This window comes from Bubalus bubalis, chromosome 23, assembly GCF_019923935.1.
Source record: "Bubalus bubalis isolate 160015118507 breed Murrah chromosome 23, NDDB_SH_1, whole genome shotgun sequence".
Lineage (NCBI taxonomy): Eukaryota > Metazoa > Chordata > Mammalia > Artiodactyla > Bovidae > Bubalus > Bubalus bubalis.
The window spans coordinates 43,235,850-43,257,477 of NC_059179.1; the positions used below are offsets into that span (position 1 = coordinate 43,235,850).

The 21,628-nt window shown below is 45.3% G+C and overlaps 1 long non-coding RNA gene across 1 annotated transcript; it reads right to left on the bottom strand.

Moving 5' to 3' along the window:
- Window positions 1-11,997: 11,997 nt before the first annotated feature.
- Window positions 11,998-20,406, bottom strand: LOC112581599. The gene is made up of 3 exons (XR_003106201.3): window positions 20,207-20,406; window positions 16,562-16,681; window positions 11,998-12,338 (listed from the first exon to the last, which is right to left on the bottom strand). It is a non-coding gene; the product is annotated as an uncharacterized LOC112581599 (long non-coding RNA).
- Window positions 20,407-21,628: the final 1,222 nt, after the last annotated feature.

A 21,628-nucleotide genomic window follows, 5' to 3' on the forward strand; every position in this document is an offset into this window, starting at 1 on the left:
AATAAAAGTAAGGCTATTCTTAAAAAGAAAATTTGATGAACGATGCCCAGTGCATTTGAGAATGAGGAAATACCTCCTTCCATATGCATGACTTTTACCCAGCCAGTAATCCACAGTTTAAAGAACTTTCTTAATTTAATAAAGAGGCTATTTTAAACTTAGATCTGGAAAACCCTCATACCTCCAGCACATGGTTTCGGTGAAATATCCCTCAACATGAAAATATAGACAGTTAGTTTTTTCTTCCAAAGTGAAACCCTGCGAGCTCCCCATTCCTGGTTTATTATGCTTTCTGTATCTCTGCTCATTTTTCACCAGTATTGCATTAAGTATTGATATTGATTTCTTGTAAATGGGACTGAAATAGATGGCCCACAGTTTTTTGTTATTGTTCGGTGGCACTTGTATGTAATTTATTATGGCTGCAATGGAAGCTGCCCCGCGTTGCCATGGCTTAAATTAAACGTGCCATGCTCTGGCCTCTGCTCATCACCTGCATCCCTCATTCGATATCAAAAATTACTATGTATAAGTTTTCTCTCCCCCTCTCCCCCCAAAGGAACACTTACTGTGCCCTCTCTATTGTTTTTGAAAGTTTGTGCTGGTAACTTGTGTCATTAGTGATGCTTAGGAAGGTGGAGGGAAGGGAAGTTTCCTCTTGGCCGTTGTGTTTCATCTGAGAGGCCTGGAAGACAGGAGACCAGATTCTGGGCCAGGTTTAACCCTGTCCAGCTGGGTAAGCTTGGGCTGGTCCGCTTCTCTGTCTGTGTCCTGGAGAAGCATTTGTATGCGGCTGTAAGGATGAGCCCGGCAGGCCCAGGGCTGGGAGCTGGGGCCCTTGGCATGTGTCTCCAGAGTGGCCGGGAGTAAGCGAGAGGGGCTGGCAGGATGTTCCAGAGTGGTTCTGGTGGGCCGAGGGTGCCCCTTGAAGGCAGAGCAGCTCACATTTTTCTTCTGGGCACAAGCAGCCTCGGGGATCCCATCCAAGGAGTGGTGCAGGGTCAATCTTGAGGCCAGAGAGTGGCCTTGTCCTGAACAGGAGAGGGCGAGGGTGTGTGGGGTGTCCTGGCAAGAAAAGAAAGCCAGAGTTCTCTCTGTGTGTCTGTCTGTTGGGGCTGCTCGGCTGGGCCAGTCCGGAAAAGCCACATGGAACAATCTGGGAGAAAAGGGGTGACCATGGCCTCCCAGCAACCACCCCGCCCCCATCTCCTGGTGCCATGTGGCTGAACTTCGGGCCTTTTGTGTCTTGAACTGTGTTGGGTGCAGTTGTCAAAGGACAGAAGAGCCAGAGTCTCCAGAAACGGCTATGCCTGGGGAAAGGATGGGCCCTGTATTAACATGCAGTGTGTGTGTGTGTGTGTGTGTGTGTGAGTAGCCCCTCCAGTGTGGGCATCTTTATCCCTGCAGCATCTCTTCCTGGAGACATGTTCAGGTTGCCTCCTCTGAGACCCACGTGGTTGTCACTCCAAATGATTTCCCATTAGGTGCGAAGGATTCTACAAGACAACTTACAAAGTGCCTCACACAAGATGCTGGCCGCCTCCACATCCTCCGCTTTTGAAGGTACTGAGTTAGACTTTTCTGCATTCAGCCCAGGGCAAAACAGCATCTATTAATTAGACTTCCATCTCTATTGATAATGGGACTCATGGGCCCGCCGCTGAAGTGGACGTGGCCCTATTGTGGCGTGGCAGTCTTGGTGCTGCTCGTGTGAATTAAGCCTGATTGCGGCATGAAGGGCCCCTCTTGAGTCTCCCGCTTAGACCTGATGACTCCCATTCTTCCTCTAACCACTTAAGGAGGCTGGCCGCCCTTCTTTCTTCCTGTCCGCTGGGTTTTTCTGAAGGAGCCTCTGCTCTGACTGAATTTGGGGCCTTGCGCAAACCTACAGCGTTTTCCCAACATGGGAGCCAAAAAGCCTTCTCCTCCAATCTCTCCAGTCCTTGGGTCCTTCCTTCCTCCATCCATCTCCCCCTCCCTCCCTTTCTCCCTCCCTCTTTCATTAAAAAGTGACGGTGTTAGTTGCTCAATCATGTCCGACTCTTTGTGACCCCATGAACATGTAGCCCATCAGGCTCCTCTGTCCACAGGAATCTCCAGGCAAGAACACTGGAGTGGGTTGCCATTTCCTTCTCCAGGGGATCTTCCTGACCCAGGGATCTTCCTGACCCAGGGATCAAACCCAGGTCTCCGGCATTGCAGGCATATTCTTTACCATCTGAGCCACCTTTCATTATTAAAAATTAAATGATGAATGAAACATATTATAATGAAATAAACTGTATAAAAAAACAGAGGTAATAAACACTCAAAACTCAAGATTGCCTCATTATTTTACATTTTATCATCTGTGTCAAAGGTCAGTGACTTTTTTTTTTTCTCTAAAAGCCCAGATGGTAAATATTTTGAGCTCTGCAATGTATATGATTGTTGTCCCAGCTACTCAGCTCTGCTGTACTAGGGTGAAAGCAGCCTCAGACACAAACTGGACAGGCGTGGCTGTGTTTCAGTAAAACTTTATTTACAAAGCTAGTAGGATAGATTTAGCCCACAGCCTGGGCTACAGTCTGCGAACCCCTGATCCATGCCCTTGAGGTTTTTTATGTCTGCTGCATCTGCCTGGTGGGAATATTCTGTAACTGTGTTACTGTTCATCTCATCCCAACTTCACTTTCCGTGGTGGCTGGAAATTGGCTATGGTGGCAGTATTTATACCACAGCAACTGGCAATTGCTAAGAATCACGGCTTCTATTCCCTGAGACCTGGCTGAGCACTCACCGGTGTAGAGGATGGTGCATCTGACTCCTGACTCTTCATCGCATTAGCTGGGTGTCCTCAGGTACATTTCTGAACTCTGCGCTTTAGTTTCTTTGCTTGTTGATCCCCTCCTCTTGGGACTGTAAGTAATAAACACTTCTTTCAATGGCACTGACCCCAACTGAGCATTGCTCAGTTGTGGAGACAATTTAAACACTAGCAAGGTGCCATCATGAAACACCCCCCACTGCCCCTCCAGCCTCGTCTCTGACCCTGCCCCCTCTTCACTTCACTGCAGATGCACTGGCCCCCTTGCAGCTCCTCAGTTACGTGCAACGTGGTCCTGCCTCAGGGCCTTGGCACCTGCTGCTTCCTCTGCCTGGACTCCTTCTCCTCCAGATGTTCTCAGGGCTCGTCTCTTCACGTCCATCAGATTTCTGCTGCCTTAAGACTCAAATAACACACACATCCCTCTACACTCCCTATTTCTCTAACCGGTTTCATTTTCCTCTTTCTGTCTCACCACCACCTGACATGACACACATGTGTTTCTGCCCCTGTTTGAGCGCCAGCCCCATGAAGGCAGTGACCACGTTTGTTCAGTTGGTTGCTGCATCCCTGGTCCCTAGAACAGTGCCTGGGGTATCACAGGAGCTCGAGGAGTATTTGCTGCCTCCTAAGTAGACCCAGATTGGAGAAGGAAATGGCAACCCACTCCAGAGTTCTTGCCTGGAGAATCCCAGGGATGGGGGAGCCTGGTGGGCTGTCATCTCTGGGGTCGCACAGAGTCGGACACGACTGAAGTGACTTAGCCACAGCAGCAAGTAGACCCAGAGCCCCTTGCCTATGTCCTCAAACCTGCACAAATCGCCTTGCTCACAGCTGTTACGTGTCTTACCCACTGGGGTCGGGCACTGGGTCCCTGGTCCTGGCATCTCCTGGCCATGCAGTCAGGTGGGGAGTGGCAGCCCAGTGCAGGTTTGTGGGCAGGTCAGAGCACCTCTCAGCAGGAGGGACTCAGCATGGGGAGAGAACATTTTCAAATGAAGGAATAAGGAAGCTTCCAGAGGAGGTGGCATACGGGTTGGGTGAGGGGAGAAGGGAAGTGATGCACAGGGCTACTGGGCAGAGGGTGTCCCATGAGCAGGTAGCTGAGACAGGTGAGTGCTCTCTGTGGACTGGCCATGCCCCCTCCCCAGCCATGTCTCTACCAGAGCTCCTGGGGCAGGCTGCCTCTCGCACACGTGTCTTCTCTGGCCTCAGGGCCTTTGTACATACCGCTCCCTCTTGTGGAACATCCTTCCTGCAAGCAGACCCCCAGGAGCACTCACCTCTTCAACTGTCCTTCTCTCCCAGCTCAAAGATGAGAGAAGAGGCCCTCCTTGACCCATCAGGTCCCTCTGTCACCTACTCCCAGGACCCTGTGCCTTTCCTCTATGATTTATCATATATTACAATTGGAGGTGAGAGTTTGTGTCAAGATTTGAGGACTGTTGCCCTTCCCTGCCAGGTGAAAAGCACAGGGGTATGGGGGCAGGGTCCGTGTTTAGTTTGGTCAGCAGTGGGCTCCAGATCCACACCTGGCACGTGTGGGCACTCAGCACACCCAGAGGACTGAGTTAGGTCCAGCTGGGGAGTCACATACTAGCTTTGGGGTGTTATGGGGCACCAGCTAGGCAAAGCAAGGGGGGCCACACCAAATGGTTGGAGACCAAGCCCACAGAGCCCCTTTAGCCAAAGACCCAAGAATTAGGCAAGCACATGGAGGTGCTGGGGGTCCTGGGTGCTGGTGGTGGGATGGGCCCCCAGACTCTTCCCATTGACCCTTCCTGGGAGAATGAGGGTGAATTCAAAAACCAAAGCCACTTAGGCAGTGGGTTTGTTTGAGGCTATAGCAAATTAGGCCTTTTAAGATCAGAAAGCCAAGCAGCGTGGCTGCAAACCGGAGACACCATCTTCCTTTAGCTTCTGGGAAATACCTTTATATTGAGAAAAATGTAGCCAAGCCTAAGAAGGAGCAGAACACAGGTGGGGACTCCAGATCCACCCAAACTTGGAAGATGGAGAAAGCGTCAGGGCCTGCGCGCAGTGAGGCCAGTTCTGGCGCCAGGGCTGTGGCCCACCTGGGCATGACTGCATGTCTTGAGTCTTGATGGCTTTCAAGTTTCGGGGAGGGACCCACGGCAAGGCCTGGATGCCTCAGCAGTACCTAAGGAGGCTTGGCATCTAAGATCAATGCCACCTGTGTTTGGTGGGGGGTGCTCACAGACTCCTGTGAATCATCTAGGAGAGATTCTTAGGTTCCTTAAGAGTGCAGAATAAGCCACTGGTTTAGCACAGTATTCCAGGGCCTCGATCAGCCTCTGTAGGCCTTTAATGCAAGAGGGAGGGACAGGTGGAAGGAGGGAAATGTGAGGGACAGATGGAACACAGGGAGGGCGGATGCCTCTTCTTCCCTGGCCCCATATTCCATGTGACACGGTGTTCTCACCTCTCCCCTTCCCATGAACCCTTGTCCAGTGGGGTCAGCCGTCTCCTGCCCGCCTTCCCAGCTTCCTCCTCACCCCTCTTCCTTAACGGCCCCCTTTTCTCAGGGGAAACCTCTGTTTCCTCATCTGTAAGAAGGATGGCCCATTTCTTTTCTCATCACTTGGACTGTAGAAAATTAGAAATAAAAGGAACCAAAAGGGAATAAGGGCAGGTCAGGGTCAAGGTGAGTCTAAACCTCGATATCCCAGGAGATGAGTTTTCTCTAGTGCTTCGGCCAAGAAAGAAGTGAATATTTTGTCCCAGACTCTCACTGCCTCTCTTGTTTCTCTGCCTGACCTTGAACAGTAAATCATATCCAGAGAAACACAAACCAGGAGAAAGTCTCCCGTCTCTTCCTTCCAGCTGGAATGTGTTTCTGTGAAAGATAGTGTGCCAGGGTCTGAGAACCTTGGCAGTTTCACCAAGCACAGATGGGGCATGGATGGTCACGGCAGCTGGTCAGAGAGGATCCTGGTGTTTCAGCCTGACAGCATCAGAGGGGAATCTGTCAAGTGCCACAGTGGGCCGTGGATCACCCCGTGCAGGCTTTGGCCTCCTTCCACAGAAGGCCTGCACGCTCTCCATCCTCGGGTGTCCCTGTTGATGTGATAAGAATGATGGCAAGTCCATGGTCACCATCACGCTGCAGGAGCGTTCATGCTGGACCAGGCGGGAGTCAGAGTCAGCGACAGGGGGCCGCAGTGGTGAGAAGCCCTGGGGCTAGTGTTGAGTTGCTGATGTTTTGATTGTTACTAGTTATGTAACCCTGTATGAGTTGTTTAGTGTTTCTAAGCCCCAGGTATCTTACTTGTAAAATGGGAATAACAATAATACCCACCTTAAAGGTCATCATGAGGATTAAATGAGCTCTCTCATGGATAGACCTGGAGATGATCATGGGCTACATTCCTTCAGTCATGTCTGACTCTTTCTGGCCCTACAGACGGCAGTCCATCAGGCTCCTCTGTCCATGAGATTCTCCAGGCAAAAATACTGGAGTGTGTTGCCATTTCCCCCTCCAGGGCATCTTCCTGACCCAGGGATCAAATCTACTTTTCTTACGTCTCCTGAATCAGCAGGAGGGTTCTTTAACACTAGCGCTACCTGGGAGAGGTTCATACTAAGTGATATAAGACAAAGAAAAACAAATATCAGCTTCCCTGGTGGCTCAGTGGTAAAGAATCTGCCTTCAATGCAGGAGACGTGGAGACATTGGTTCGATCCCTGGGTCAGGAAGAATCCCTGAAGAAGGAAATGGCAACCTATTCCAGTATTCTTGCCTGGGAAATCCCATGGACAGAGGAGCCTGGGTGGGGCTACAGTCCATGGGGTCACAAAAGAGTTGGACATGACTGAGCAACTAAAAAAGAATACGTGGAATCTAAAAAAAAAGATACAAATGAACTTATTTATGAAAGAGAAATGAGACTCACAGACTTAGAGAATGAATTTACAGCTATCAGAAGGGGAGGAACAGAATGGGAATTTGGGATTGACATGTACACACTGCTATTTTTAAAAGAGAAAACCAATAAGAACCTACTGCATAGCACAGGGAACTTGGCTCAATATTCTGTAATAACCTAAATGGGAAAAGAATTTCAAAAATAATAGGTACATGTGTATACATAACTGAATCACTTTGCTGTACACCCGAAACTAACACAACATTGTTAATCAATTATAGTCAAAAAAAAAAAAAAGAGCTCTGATTATAAAGCCCTTAGCCGACTGCAAGGCTGTAGCGAGTGTTTAGCAAATGTTAAGTTTCTGTTAACGTTGATGGGTCTCCCACAGCCTGGGCTGTGGGTGTAGTTTCTCTGCGTGTTCTGTGTGAGGAGGCCGAGGTGCAGAGAGGCTTGGTACCTTGACCAGGGGCTCAGGGCTGCAGAGTGTTGTTGCTGGGCAGAAAGCAAGCTTTCCTTTTGTGGGAAGAAGGCTGAATAGTTTACAAGGTCCCATTAGGTACTGTCCTTCTCACTGAACATTTCTGTACGCATCTCCCAGGGCAGATGTATAAGAGTTTCTCTAGGGTGTGTACCCAGGAGTGAGACATGGGTCACAGACAGGATGACAATGTATTGTTCAAACCAGGATACTTTTGAGAGTGAAAGGGGCTGCTAATAACAGTTATTGGGCTAATAGATGTTTTCCCAGGACAATCCTAATTTTAAAATGTCCACCCATTTTTAGCAAATCTTTAATGAAAAACACAAGGCTTTAGAAAAAATTTTTAACCCATATATGCTTCCCCCCTCAGCCACTTCTGACCCACTTTATGGTTTTTTGGTATTTTTGTTCCATATTTAGTTATAAAAGAAATTTGCTTGGTTTTACCTGTGTGCTTTTCCATTTTACTTGTTCACCATTCCTTCCTGCAGCAGAGTCGTGCCTTTTGTTATCTTTCATTTGCTGCTGCTGCTGCTAAGTCACTTCAGTCATGTCCAACTTTGTGTGACCCCATAGACGGCAGCCCACCAGGCTCCCCTGTCCCTGGGATTCTCCACGCAAGAACACTGGAGTGGGTTGCCATTTCCTTCTCCAATGCAGGAAAGTGAGAAGTGAAAGGGAAGTCGCTCAGTCGTGTCAACTCTAGCAACCCCATGGACTGCAGCCCACCAGGCTCCTCTGTCCATGGGATTTTCCAGGCAAAAGTACTGGAGTGGGGTGCCACTGCCTTCTCCGATCTTTCATTTATTCCCTAATAAATGTCTTTAAGATGCTTCTGAGTGAAGATGCTCCTTTAGATTTGTTGGTAGCAAGCCTCTTTTTAAAATTTTATTTCTGCTTATAAAATTATATAGACTTGATTCTTAGTTCAAACTATGTTATTGAAAAGCAGTTTTGTTGGGAACAAATTTTAAGTTAACAGCTATTTTCTCTCTGCGCAGAAATGCTGTTATTCCATTTGGTCTTCTAGTTTCCTTCATCACAGTTGCACAGTTGGCTGTCTGTCTGTTTCGTTGCAGGTGGTCTATCTCTTCTCTGTAGCCATTTTTAACGTTGTCCCTTTGTCTTTGACGTTGTGCGGGTTCACTATAATACATTTAGATCTATCTATATTCTTTTCTGTTCTTTTTGGGTTGATGCTTTCTGTATCTATGGATGCATATCTTTCATCAGTTTGGGAAATTTCTCAGCTATTTTTTTTTTTTAATTCCCCTTTCCATTTTCTGCATTCTTTTTTTTTTCCTGGGATTTTGATTAAGTTGGACTTAGAATTTTTAACGATAGCCTTTGCAGATCGTAGCCTCTCTTTCACGCTTTAAATCTCCTGCCTCTTGTGATGCATCACTGCTATCTCCCAGTTCACTGATCTCTCTTCTGTTGTGGCTCATCTATTGTTTAACATCTGTTGTGTTTCTGATTTCAACAATTTTATTCCTAAAAGTTGTATTGGGTTGTTTCTTAGATAACCTTGGTTGTTTTGATGATCTTTTATTGCATGTTTATTTTTATGATTCTAATTTTAATTTTCTTAAACAATTAACATACAGTTATTTCATATTATATCTATCTAATAATTCCAATTTTTGAGTTATTTGCTATCTGAGTTTATTTTTGGTGTTCCTTTCTTCTGGTCCCCACTGACATACCCTAACTTGTTTTAATTTCTGCTATAAAGGAAAATGTGGGGGGCGGGGAATGGAGTGGGGAAGGGAAGTATGTGTGATTTATAAATAAAAATGGATGTTGAAAGACAAAGCAAAACACCCCTTCAACTTACCAACCCCCAAACATCAACCCTGATTTTAAATAATGGGACTTAATTCCTTATGTGTTTGGTGGTCTTCTATTGCAGAGCCACATTGGCAGGCTCTTAATTGGTAGGAGATACATTGCTCGGGAAAGGCTCTGTGTTAGTTTTCTTTCTCGTTACTAAAAAAGGGCTACACACGTGGGGTCCCCTTAGCCTCTGTTGAAGGCCTCTAAATGGATATGACAGTATGTTTCGTTCCTCCACCCTGATGAAAGCCCAGCCATAGTATTCAGTTGCCGAGCTGGTGCTGGCGCTTGTGCTCAGCGTGGTGCCATCTTATTTTCTTGCTGCAGGTTATATTTAGCTCAGGGTTTTTGTTTTTGATTTTTTGCAGGATGGGTGATAGGTGGGGAAGGGAGATCCCTGGACATTAACCTTATCTAACTCTAGCAATGAAACAAATGCAGGAGGACAGTCCAAATCCATGCATTTCTCATGGATGAAGTGCTCACATCTGTACAAAGGGCATGCCAATGCTGGTTCTTTCATGAGACTGGAAGACAAAGTAACTTAACTGAAAGAACTTTTGCTTTCAAAAGCTGTCTATCCGTCACCTATTCTGCTCGCCCACTCCTGCTGTTTTAAGGATCCCCCACTTTTCCTCACATTTCTGATGAGCCACTTCCCAGGAGGCCTCACATTCTGGGGTTTTCTGGACCCTTGCTCCAGATAACCGCTCCTCTTTCCTCAGCATCCTTCAACTCCCCACAGCTCTTGGCTTTGTGACTCTGGACTCTCCCTGCCTTTGCTTCCTTCAGTCCCTTTGCCTTCAATGTGTTAAACAGCTTTTTCTTTTATTGGTGCTTAGACCTCAACTCTCCCAGCCGCTATCTTAATCAGTCTCTCCAATTTCATCATCTCTTATTATTTTGGCCACAAACTCCTTGCACCAACCTTACCCTGGGGACCCAGTGCTCACTCCATTCTTTCTGTCAATGCACGGTCCAACCAATTCCAGGGGAGTGGGGAGTTTATACAAGCAGAATAGAAATTGAAAATGTTAGTATCACTTTTATGATTAATTTCTATTTGGAAATCACACTATAGTTTGAGAGTTGGTAAGTTAGAAAGGGCTTTATATTTCAGCATCCATTTTTATTTATAAATAACACATGCCTCCCTTCCCCCACTTCATTCTGCCCCCTATTCTCATTCATAGAAGAAATAATTAAATTGGGTTACAGTAAGTTAGTGGGGTCCAGAGGAAAGGGCTCAAGTTTTAGAGCCTGATAAACCTGCATTTAGGAACAAAGAGGCTTCTAAATCCTGGGTAAGTAAAAGACCTTAAAGACCTGTCAGCAGCAGAAACAAAAGAGTACATCTTAGTGATTTTCAGATAGGCGTGACTTCTTAGATAAAGCACAAGCAACAAAAGGGAAAAATAAACAAATTGGCCTATAAAAATTAAAAACTTTTGTGCTGAAAATGAAGCCAGCAAGAAGTGAAAAGGAACTCATAGAATGGGAAAAGATATTTGCAAATCATATATCTGAGAAGGGACTTGTATCCAGAATATATTAAAAACTCTTACAATCAATAGTAAAAAGATAAATAACCCATTTTTAAAAATGGGCAAAAGATCTCAATAGACATTTCTCCAAAGAAGATATATAAATAGCCAAGAAGCACATGGGAAGGTACTAAAAATCATTAGTCATTAAAGAAATACAAATCAAAATGACAATAAAATACCACTTTACACTCACTAGATGGTTAGGGCCCTGAAGACAGACAATGCTAAGAGTGGATGAGGATGAGGAGAGATTGCACCCCTCAGACATTTCTGGTGTAGCCACTTTGGAAAACAGCTTGACAGTTCCTTAAAAAGTTAAATGTCAAGTTTACATGCTGATGCTGAAGCTGAAGCTCCAATACTTTTGGCCGCCTGATGCAAACAGCTGACTCATTGGAAAAGACCCTGACCCTGGGAAAGATTGAGGGCAGGAGAAGAAGAGGGCAACAGAGGATGAGATGGTTGGATGGCATCACCAACTCAACGAACATGAGTTTGAGCAAACTCTGGGAGATAGCGAAGGACAAGGAAAGCTGGTGTGCTGCAGTCCACGTGGTCACAGAGTCAGACACAACCTAGTGACTGAACAATAACAACAGAGTTACATCTTGACCCTTTAATTTCACTCTTAGGTTTATATTCAAAAAAATTAAAACATCCATCTTCATGAAAACGAACACAAATGTTCATAGCAACACTATTTCTAATAGCCAAAAAGTAGAAATGATGCATATATTCATCAACTGATAAATGGACAAACAAAATGTGGTTCATCCAAACAGTGGAATATGATTTGGCGATAAAAGGGAACGAAATGCTGATGTATACTGTGACGTGGATGAACCTCAAAAACACGATGTTCAGTGAAAGAAGCCATCACCAAAGACCGCGTGTTGTATGATTCCATGGACATGAAGTGTCCAGGACAGGCAAACCCATAGAGACAGGAAGCAGACTGGTGTAGGGCCGGTGGCAGGGGGAGGTCAGGTGTGGGTTATAGAGCTACAGCAGGGGGTGTGGGGTTTCTTCTGGGCCGATGAAAATGTTCTAACCTTAAACTCTGATAATGATTACACAGTTCTATACTCAAAACAACCGAACTGAGTGAATTATAGGATATAGTCATATCTTGATAAAGCTGTTAAAAAAACCCAAACTGTCAGCGCATTCCCTCCTCTGTCTTAGGATCTGATTAAACAGTGTGAACAAAATATTCAATTAGGGAATTCCCTGGTGGTCCAGTGGTTAGAACTCTGTGCGTCTACTGCAAGGAGTATGGGTTTTATCCCTGGACAGGGAACTAAGCTCTTCTAGACTGCATGGTGGGGCCAAAAAAAAAATTAGGGCTGCCAAATTTAGCAAACAAAAATACAAGAAGCCCAGTTAAATTTGAATTTCCAATAGACAAGGAATAATTTTCAAGTGAAGCATGTCCCAAATATTGCATGAGACAAACTTAGAATGAAAATTTATTTGCTTATTTGAAATTCCAATAACTGGCCAGTGTTTTATCTAGTTACCCTAATTAAAAAATAACATAAGCCATAGCCTTTTCGTACAGAGCTTTACCATTTTGAAAACCATCATCTCTCCATATGCAGCCCACAACCCCATGCTTTCCATTTCACAGAATGTTAACCGAGAGGTAGACTCCTCTAGGTGACACACTGGTAGTTCCAGGATCTGAACTCAGGTCTGCCTGACTCCCAACACCAGGGTCCTCTGCTCGAGAGGTGGGCACGTGGCTGATGGTGAGAGTCCCGTTTCTTCCCTTGTTTCTGTAAGAGAAGCGGAGAAGGAAACCTTCAGTCCTCATAAAGTTCCCTGCAGGGGCTCCGAGGCCTGGCTGTTGAGGGTGCCGGCCAAACAGAACAGTGAGTTCCCATTAGAATGTTCTTTTCTGGGAGGAGATAACAGGATAATAGGTACCTTACTTGCTTCCTGTAAAATGATGAGTGACAAAGAGTCACTGGAGATTAGAGTAATTTAGAACGAGTTAAGCCAATACCTGTGTTCCCTAGAGATCAATTTTTATTTTGAGGAGAGGAGAGACAGGATAAGCAAGATGTAAAATAAAATTTGGCATTCCTTCTCCCACCTCAATAAGCCCGGGGGCTTTGGTCTCTGTGAGCACGAGGAGAGATGTGAGGATATGCTTCTGAAATCAAGGTTTGTGATTTAGGATCAAACGCTATCTTGGCACTGAATTCCTCTGCTGTTCTGGGAGAGAAAGCGGATGCATAAATGATGTTGTAAAGATGTATCACATTTTTGAGCAGGGTACACAGTCAAAAATGAAACTGGCCATTTGGGGGACTGAAATCATGCTTTTCTCCATCCTGATGGTCATCATAACACATGATTCTTGCCGGCATGGCTGGGCCAGTGGGGCATGCCTTCTGTAACGCAACAGTCTCACTCTGGTGTTTTCTATGATATACACACAAATAGTGGTCATTGAGCAAGCATCAGACTGCATCTGAGTTAGCCAGAAACCATTCTGGAATATATACTCCTGGGCCCCATTCCTGAAGGTTCTGATTCGGCAGGACTGGCTTGGGGTCCAGGAGTTTAAGATTCTTAACAAGCCATGTTGGAAACCCCTGGTAGAGGAGAAATATCAAGAGACTCTATCTCCCAATTTAAGTGTTTGCATTGGACAAGGTTTGGATGCAAGCGGTCTTTGTTTTCTGTAAATAGATCCTGTTTTTGACCGTGGATCTGTTCATGATAAGGAAATTTTTTGAAGTGCCAAATCATGCTACTAATACTCAGGACAAATAACTTTAAAGAAGTCTTGTGGCAAAATTTTTGTACAGCATTTGTCATCTAAAGACTTGCCCCTAAAGACAAATGTGATGGAGTGGAGAGAACCATGTCCTGGGAGCATAGATGGTGGGGTTTGAATTGCAGCCTGCAGCTGGAGAAACTCAGGACCTTTGCTTAACTGTCTGGGCCTCAGGCTTGGGGGGCTGGGGGTGGCAGAGAAGGTATGGAGTAAGGGTTGGGGGTGGAGGGAGCCAGCGAAGGAGTAAGGGATATGGTGAATGCTGACCTCGAAGGCTCCTTCCATCTTCTTCATTCTCTTATCTTTCAGGACTTTTTGTTGTTGTTGTTGTTTACTCGCTAGGTCTTGTGCAGCTCTTTGCAGTCCCATGGACTGCAACCTGCCAGGATCCTCTGTCCATGGCATTTCCCCAGCAAGAATACTGGTGCAGGTGCCATGCCCTCCTCCAGGGGATCTTCCTGATCCAGGGGTCGAACCTGTAGCTCCTGCATTGCAGGTGGATTCTTTACCATTGAGCCACCAGGGAAGCCCCTTTTTCCTTATTATAGTTATGTAATTTTTATTGCTTTCATTTTCATTAAGTAGTCTATTACCGTACTTTGGAGCCACATAGCCATCCCCCCTTCCCACTTCAATCTCACTTCCCACTTCCCAATCTATATTAGTAATTAGGCATCTTGGTGGACTCCGGCTGCTCCCAGCTGCTGGCTGAAAGGCTGGGTCTCCTCCCTGTCCATGTCTACCTTTTGCTGCAGATGCATGTCCTTTTCATGGATGTTTTTTCATGAACTTCTCCAGATAATTGGTTTTATTGAATGATTCTCAAGAGAGTTCCCCTTCTCTGTCGTTCTTGGGAATGCGTCTGAAAATGCTGGAAAAATATTCTTATCCCAAAGTTACACTGAGATCTTTAATTAACACGAAATGAGAAGTTCATATGCCAGACCTTAAGTGGGTATGTGGTATTTAAGCCTCTAGAATTTCAGGGTGACTTTAGTCTACAAAATAGATTCTCTTGCCTGTAGCCATTGATTTTTTAATTTTTTTTCCCTTCTGAACAGACATTTGCTCCTCTCCTTCATATCCAATGGCACAGGAATTCAGTGCCCATGTTGGGTTTGGGAGGTTGTCACAGATGCCTGTTCAGGTTGATCTCAATTCACCAGCCCTTCCTTCGTGCTGCCTGTCCAGACCTCTGTCCAGCAGTGTGGGCTGCCCTCCACAGCGTCTCCTGGTACTTTGGACTATTCTTTAGCTGAGGCCCCCACGTGATGACCCAATTCTTCTCAAACATCACCAGAGAGAGGACGAATGTCCCCTTGTCCCCTTGCTTTCCAATTTCTGGCTAGTCAGAGTCATGGGCTGGATCCACAGGTCTTTCTTAATACCCATGGATTTTAGCCTTATTAGACATACAAGCCTGAAGAGTTCTGGTGTCCCCAGGAATTGATCAACAGCATGTTCAGGAAAAATATTAAGCTTGGATAAAAAGCACATCTTAAAAAGTAGTTCTGTCTGATCTCTGATTATTATTGTTGTTGTAACACATAGTGATGTACCTACCAACTGCTTCTGAACACCTCACTTGTCTGGGTGTCAACTGGACCACAGTCAAGGTCAGAAGTAGGGTGGGGCTGAGATGCAGGGAGCTGGGAATTAATCTCAATGTCATTCCAGACACTTATGATACAGTTGGAATTTGATGATCCATGTTCTTTGGACCACATCTGATCCTGAATTTCCAGCTCAGTGTAAAGAATCTGCCTGTAATGCAGGAGGCGCAGGTTAGATCCCTGAGTCAGGAAGACCCCCTGGAGAAGGAAATGGCAGCCCACTCTAGTATTCTTGCCTGGAAAATCCCATGGACTGAGGAGCCTGGCAGGCTACAGTCCATGGGGTCGCAAAGAGTCGGACATGACTGAGCAACTAAACAAAATTGTAGTCATAAAATGCATTCTGTTTGCTCAGAAACTACACAAACACACTTTAGCCATCACTGGATCCAAAGTCGAGGTTATAACAATGAAAATCACCGCAATGCTTTCTGCTGAAAGGAAAATGGCCAACTGCGATGGTGAGGCTGCCCTCTGCTCCCGACTTCACCATCGAGCAGAAGCCAATACAGAGCTCAAAGGGTGCGGCCAAGTGGCCGGATTTCAATCCATTTCAAAGGTCCATGAAAGAATGCAATTGTCCTTAAGATTTTACCCATGGACCTAGAAAAAGTTTGCCAATTGCAGAGGCAATGGGTTTAGCTACCACTCTAGCAACCTCTTTGGGAATGCGGCTCATGGCTAAGGAGACACCAGTAGCAGCCAGATGTCAGGACAATTGCTCACAGAATAAGTGGACAAGAGGCGTCTTCAGAGTCATCCAGGTGCCTCCAAACTCTGCACCCACTTATTTACTGCTGCTACGTGCCTTAGCCTGCAGACAAAATCCGTTGTCTTAGATTAGGTTAGGTTCTCAACTCACTGCCAGGAGGCCGTGGGATGTGAGAATGATCTTTCCACATCAGGTGTGTACGGACAGATATGTGTGAATTCTCTCTCCCCACAAAACAACCACAGCCATAAATATTTAGGTACAGTGGCTTACTGTACTTTAGTTCATGCCATTTCAGCTCTGCGCCTTTTAGAGGGAAGTGAGAGCGAGAGCAAGAGCACGTCCCTGCTTCCTTCCTGAGTGGAGGGTTGCCATACAGAGGGTGACTCTGACGTTTCCTCCTGATCCCTGTTCTAATGTGCTGCGCTTTCTGCCTCTCCCGTGGGGGTGTCTCACCATGCTGAATGTGATTGTATGATTTAAAGATATTCATATAACATTGCTCCTAAACGCAAGCCAGCTCGGTATCCAACATAGCTGGAGAAACTTATTCAGCTTAGTCAAAGAAACGGATTTCTTCCAGCCTTGGAGGAAAACCTAGCAAGGCTGAACTTTGGGAGACAGGACAATCACATCCAACAGGTGAATCCCTAGTGGATTTTCCAAGGGCATCTTTGGTTCCAGGTGATCGCAGCCTCACACAGCCTTTTAGAACTTGACCCTGGATAAATTCATCTCTGGTGAAATTTTTTTTTTTCCTTTTCACAAGCTGTACTCTGAGGGTAAAAGTTGGATATCTCCTTTCAGACTCCAAACACGCTCTCAGAGTAGGTAAAGTAGACACTATAGCTCCTACTTATCAGATACAGAAATGGTGTTCGGATTTACCTGCTCAGTGGCACACAGGTCATGGTTCACAGTTGGGCTCAGTCCCAGCTCTGCAGGTTCTTAATCCTTCACTCTCTCCACCTTAGGATATTCCTCTCAGGTGCTGAGTCTTAGGTTCTTCTGTGGACCAAGAGGAAAGCAATGATTTTCAAAGCTGATTAGCTTGCTCCTTTTTCTACGCTCTGTATATCTCACTCTTACCTCTGAACTGACTAATGCTGGTACTGATCATAATATCTTTACTTTGGACACTTATGGTCCAGGTGATAGGCTGGGCATGTCACATACTTTATCTCATTTGATTTTCAGAGAAATGTTTTGGTTAGCTACTATTAATATGTCTACTTTACAGATGAGGAAACTGAGGCTTGGAGAAGTCCGTGGTCCACAGGCACTGTGGCAGGGACAGCCACTGGGTATATTTATTTCTAGGGCTGCAGGACAAAGTACCCCAAACTGGGTGGTTCAAGCAACATAAATGTATTCCCTCACAGTTCTGAAGACTAGTCCGCTATCAAGCTGTTGGCAGGGCCATGCTCTCTCTGAAGGCTCTAGAAAGATCTTTCCTTGCTATTCCCAGCCCACCATAGTTATCGGCAATTCTTGGTGTCCCATGACTTGTGGCAGAACAACTTCAGTTTCGCCTCTGCCATCGTGTGACTGACTCTGCTCTGTCTCTTCACCTTTTTGTATAAGGGCACCCATCACACTGGATTAAGGGCCCATCTTACTCCAGGATGATGTCATTTTCATAGACCTAAGTATACCTGCAAGTATCCAGTTTTCAAGTGAAACCACTTCTGAAGTTTCAGAAAGGATATGAATTTTAGGACACTGTTTAACCCAGGGCACTCTCCAATCTGGTTTCTCTTCCCAGACACACATTAAAACCACATCTCCTGGCTTCCCTTGCAGTTAGGTTGGGGCCATATCCCTGGGTTCTGGCCAATAGTATGTGGCCAGGAAGGTACTCCTCACTTCCAGGCTTGGCCATAAAACACCTGAGCCATCCTCCACACTCTCCCTTCACTTAGCCTTCAGTGTATCCATGAGTGATGAGTAGGCCCTGGAAGATGGTGCCATATGTGTTATGTTAAATTGTAGGCTTAAGTTTTGACACATGTGTACACCTGTCAATCCATCGCTGCCGTCGAAATAATGAACATTCCCCTCCTCTTCTCCCTGCAACCCCAGCAATCATTTGTCTGCTTCCTGTCGTTACAGATTAGCTTGCATTTTTAGAATTTTATTAAATGGGAATCACATAGCATGTACTCTTTTCCGTTTGGTTCCTCTCATAATTATTTTGCGATCCATCCTATAGAGCATACCAGTCACACTTTTGTGTGCAATACTCCACTGCATGAGCACATCATACACCATCATTCATTCACCTGCTGCTGCACATTTGGCTTGCACCCAGTTCGAGGCTATTACAAACAAAGCCGCCATGAACATTCATAAACAGTTTTTTGTATGAAGGTATGCTTTTTTTCTCTCTTGGGTACTTTTATTATCTTAACTTTCACTTCTCTCATAACCAGCTATCTTTTCTTTTTAAAATGTGCTGCATTCTCACGGCTTCTGCACAGACTGGGTAGGATGGGGTTAAGACTGTTGTACACCCCAATTTGAGATGACTGTAGTCAGTGGGTCCTGGAGTAAGCCAGGCTTTAACTTGGCCTCTGATGTTGATGTGAGTATACAGAATAAAATAGCTAGATTAGTAAAAACAATTGTCTGGGGACTGTCATTTATGAAAAACAATTTGAAGGAGGAAGAAAAACTCTTCTTCCTTTATCTTGTCTTAATCATGTCTTTTCTCTGCCATGAGATTAGCACACAACGTGGTACCTAGGAGCTATCTATAGGCTAAATACATTTTTTTAGGATGGTTATTTTCTGTTCCCAAAGTAAATGACACAAAACCAACGTGAATATGAGCTAGGACAGGCGTTATTAATGGTGTTTACTTTTCATTAAGAGGCCAGAACAACTCCCTAATTGCTAGCAGATTCTAGGAAATGCCTTATTTGTAAACAGTGGTTCACACCAAAAAAGTCATTAACAGTGTAAACAGGCAATTTAGAGCGAGCAGTTGCAATTATAAAATGTATTTAATGGTTTAAGGAATATTGGTGATATTTTGCAAAGGCTGGTGTCTCTGCAACATTTGAATAGCTGAGCTGGGCCCACCAGACCCCACCCTCCTAGGTCCCCAGAACTGTTCAGTGGGTTTTATCACATTCTTTAAAAATGGTAACTTTCTGATTATAAAATTAGCTCATCCTCTATTATAGAACGGAGAAGGCAATGGCACCCCACTCCAGTACTCTTGCCTGGAAGATCCCATGGACGGAGGAGCCTGGTAGGCTGCAGTCCATGGGGTTGCGAAGAGTTGGACACAACTGAGCGACTTGACTTTCACTTTTCACTTTCATGCATTGGAGAAGGAAATGGCAACCCACTCCAGTGTTCTTGCCTGGAGAATCTCAGGGACGGGGGAGCCTGGTGGGCTGCTGTCTATGGGGTCGCACAGAGTCGGACACGACTGAAGCGACTTAGCAGCAGCAGCAGCTATTATAGAAAACTCGTCAAATAAAGGAAAGAAGAGCAGAGTAGAAATTTCCCATAACCCTACTTTTTAGAGATAATTGCTATTTTAGTAGAGTTCTTTCTTTTTATTCACATAGTTTATAGCTCTATATGACCATTGTGTCCTGGCACAGAGTAGCCATTTAGTTCCATTTAGTAAAACTAAATGGCTGTCAGTTTGTTCACTCACTCAGCTGTGTCCATCTCTTTTGCGACCCCATGGACTGTAGCCCGCCAGGCTCCTCTGTCCATGGGATTCTCCAGGCAAGAACACTGGATTAGGTTCCCATTTCCTTCCTCAGGAGGATCTTCCCAACCCAGGCATCAAACCCATGTCTCCTGCATTGGCAGGCGGATTCCATACCACTGAGCCACCAGGGAAGCTCCTTGGTAAAATCAGGTTAATGAAATAGAATACATTTGGGTAGTTGCTATTTAGTAATAAGTCAGCTAGATTCATTCATACAAGTTATTTATTTGTGAGAGGGATTCAAAACCCCATTATGTTTGGCTGAATTCCACCTTCTCATCCTTTCTCTCCTGCCTCTCTTTACCCCACTTCTGCTTCCCCTCTCAGGCTGAACCACATGACTACCAACCAGTGACTGACTCACTCAATGGTCAGATCTCTTAACACAAGCCCATGACCCCAGCTCATTGGATTGGAGAGAATGATGATGTCTGTCATTTAACAACTCCACTAAGGAAGAAGCAAATATATGGAAGCCTTTATCAGGAGGTGATTAGCATGCCCATGCTCCAGAGAAACAACCCTAACTTGATCCTAGTCTTCTTGGAGAAGCTCAGTTGGTTATTCACTCAAGTAGTTCGGTTCAGTTCTGTCGCTCAGTTGTGTCCGACTCTTTGCGACCCCATGAGCTGCAGCATGCCAGGCTTCCCTGTCCATCACCAACTCCCGGAGCTTACTCAAACTCATGTCCATTGAGTCAGTGATGCTATCCAACCATCTCATCCTCTGTTGTCCCCTTCTCCTCCTGCCCTCAGTCAAGTAGTAACTCCTGCTAATTAATTCACCACCTTAGGACTCACTTTCGATTCGCATGACAACTTCCACTCCTTCCTGTGTGCGGCTCCTGACTCTCCTGGTCAGCGGGTGGGACTGAGCCAGTTGCTAGCAGGCTGACATTTCACCAGCCATGGCTGTCCTTGCCATCACATCACCAAGAACTGATTTAGACCTTGCATTCACCATGGAAACAGAATCACACACCACCTCTGTATTTCCATTATCTTTTGTTGGTTTTCTAAAAGTAGATATTTTCCATGCCACTATTTTCTCAGCTTACCAATTACACTTTAGAATTTTTGTCTGCGGTTTGCTTCTCTAGACTTTGGAAAATAAATTCATGAAAAAATGGTATGAATTCCAAATTGTAGGAAATGGAAATTGGCTTGGGCACTCACTGATTTTAAAATGTGAAGTCTGAGTTTTTTTGAGACACTGTGTAGAAAAAAGTTAATTAAAACCATATTGTATCTTTTTATGTACCAAAATCAGTTCCGGTCCAGAATGTAATTTGGCTTCTAATCCAATGGTATGAGTCAAGAGAGGCTGGATAATGTTCAATAACAAATGACCCCAAATCTTAGTGGCTTTAACACCACACGGGTTCATTTCTCTCTCTGTCCATTATGGGTCATCAAAGGGCTCTGTTCCACGTAGTCACTCACGGATCCAAGGTAACCAAGGTGCCATCACCAGGAATGTGGTCACCATAGCAGCAGGGACAGACAGATGATTGCCTACTGGCTCTTCTAGGCTTCAGCCCCAAAGTGGCACATTTGGCTAGAACTGGTCACCCAACTCTTCCCAACTGCAAGGGTGGCTGGGAATTCTGGAGAAGCTGATGGAATATTGGTTGAGCAGTACCACTTCTGCCAAGGCTGATGCCAGCAGTTAATTCTTTGGTCCATTTCTTTTTAAAGAGAGTTGATAACTCACTTTTTCTTCTTTGCATCCCCAATGTAGCCTAGTGTATCAGAATATCTATATCAAATCTCCATTCAGAGTTTGAGCTCCATGAGGACAGAACTGTGACTTCTCTTTGTATCCCAGTGTCTAGTGGGCTGTGAGCCACATAATAGGTGTATGAACAATGGTTATTGATCGAGCATGTAAATAATCTCCTACTTTGGCATTCCAATCCCTTATGATGAAAAGGATCTTTTTTTGGTGTTAGTTCTAGAAGTTCTTGTAGGTCTTTGTAGACTTTGGCCACCTAATATGAAGAGCCGACTCATTGGAAAAGAGCCTGATGCTGGGAAGGACTGAAGGCAAAGGAGAAGGGGGTGGCCGAGGATGAGATGGTTAGAGAGCATCACTAACTCAATGGACATGAATCTGAGCAAACTCCAGCAGACAGTGAAGGACAGGGAAGCCTGGTGTGCTGCAGCCCATGGGGTCACAGAGAGCTGGACTGAACTCAGTGATTGAACAACAGCAATGACATC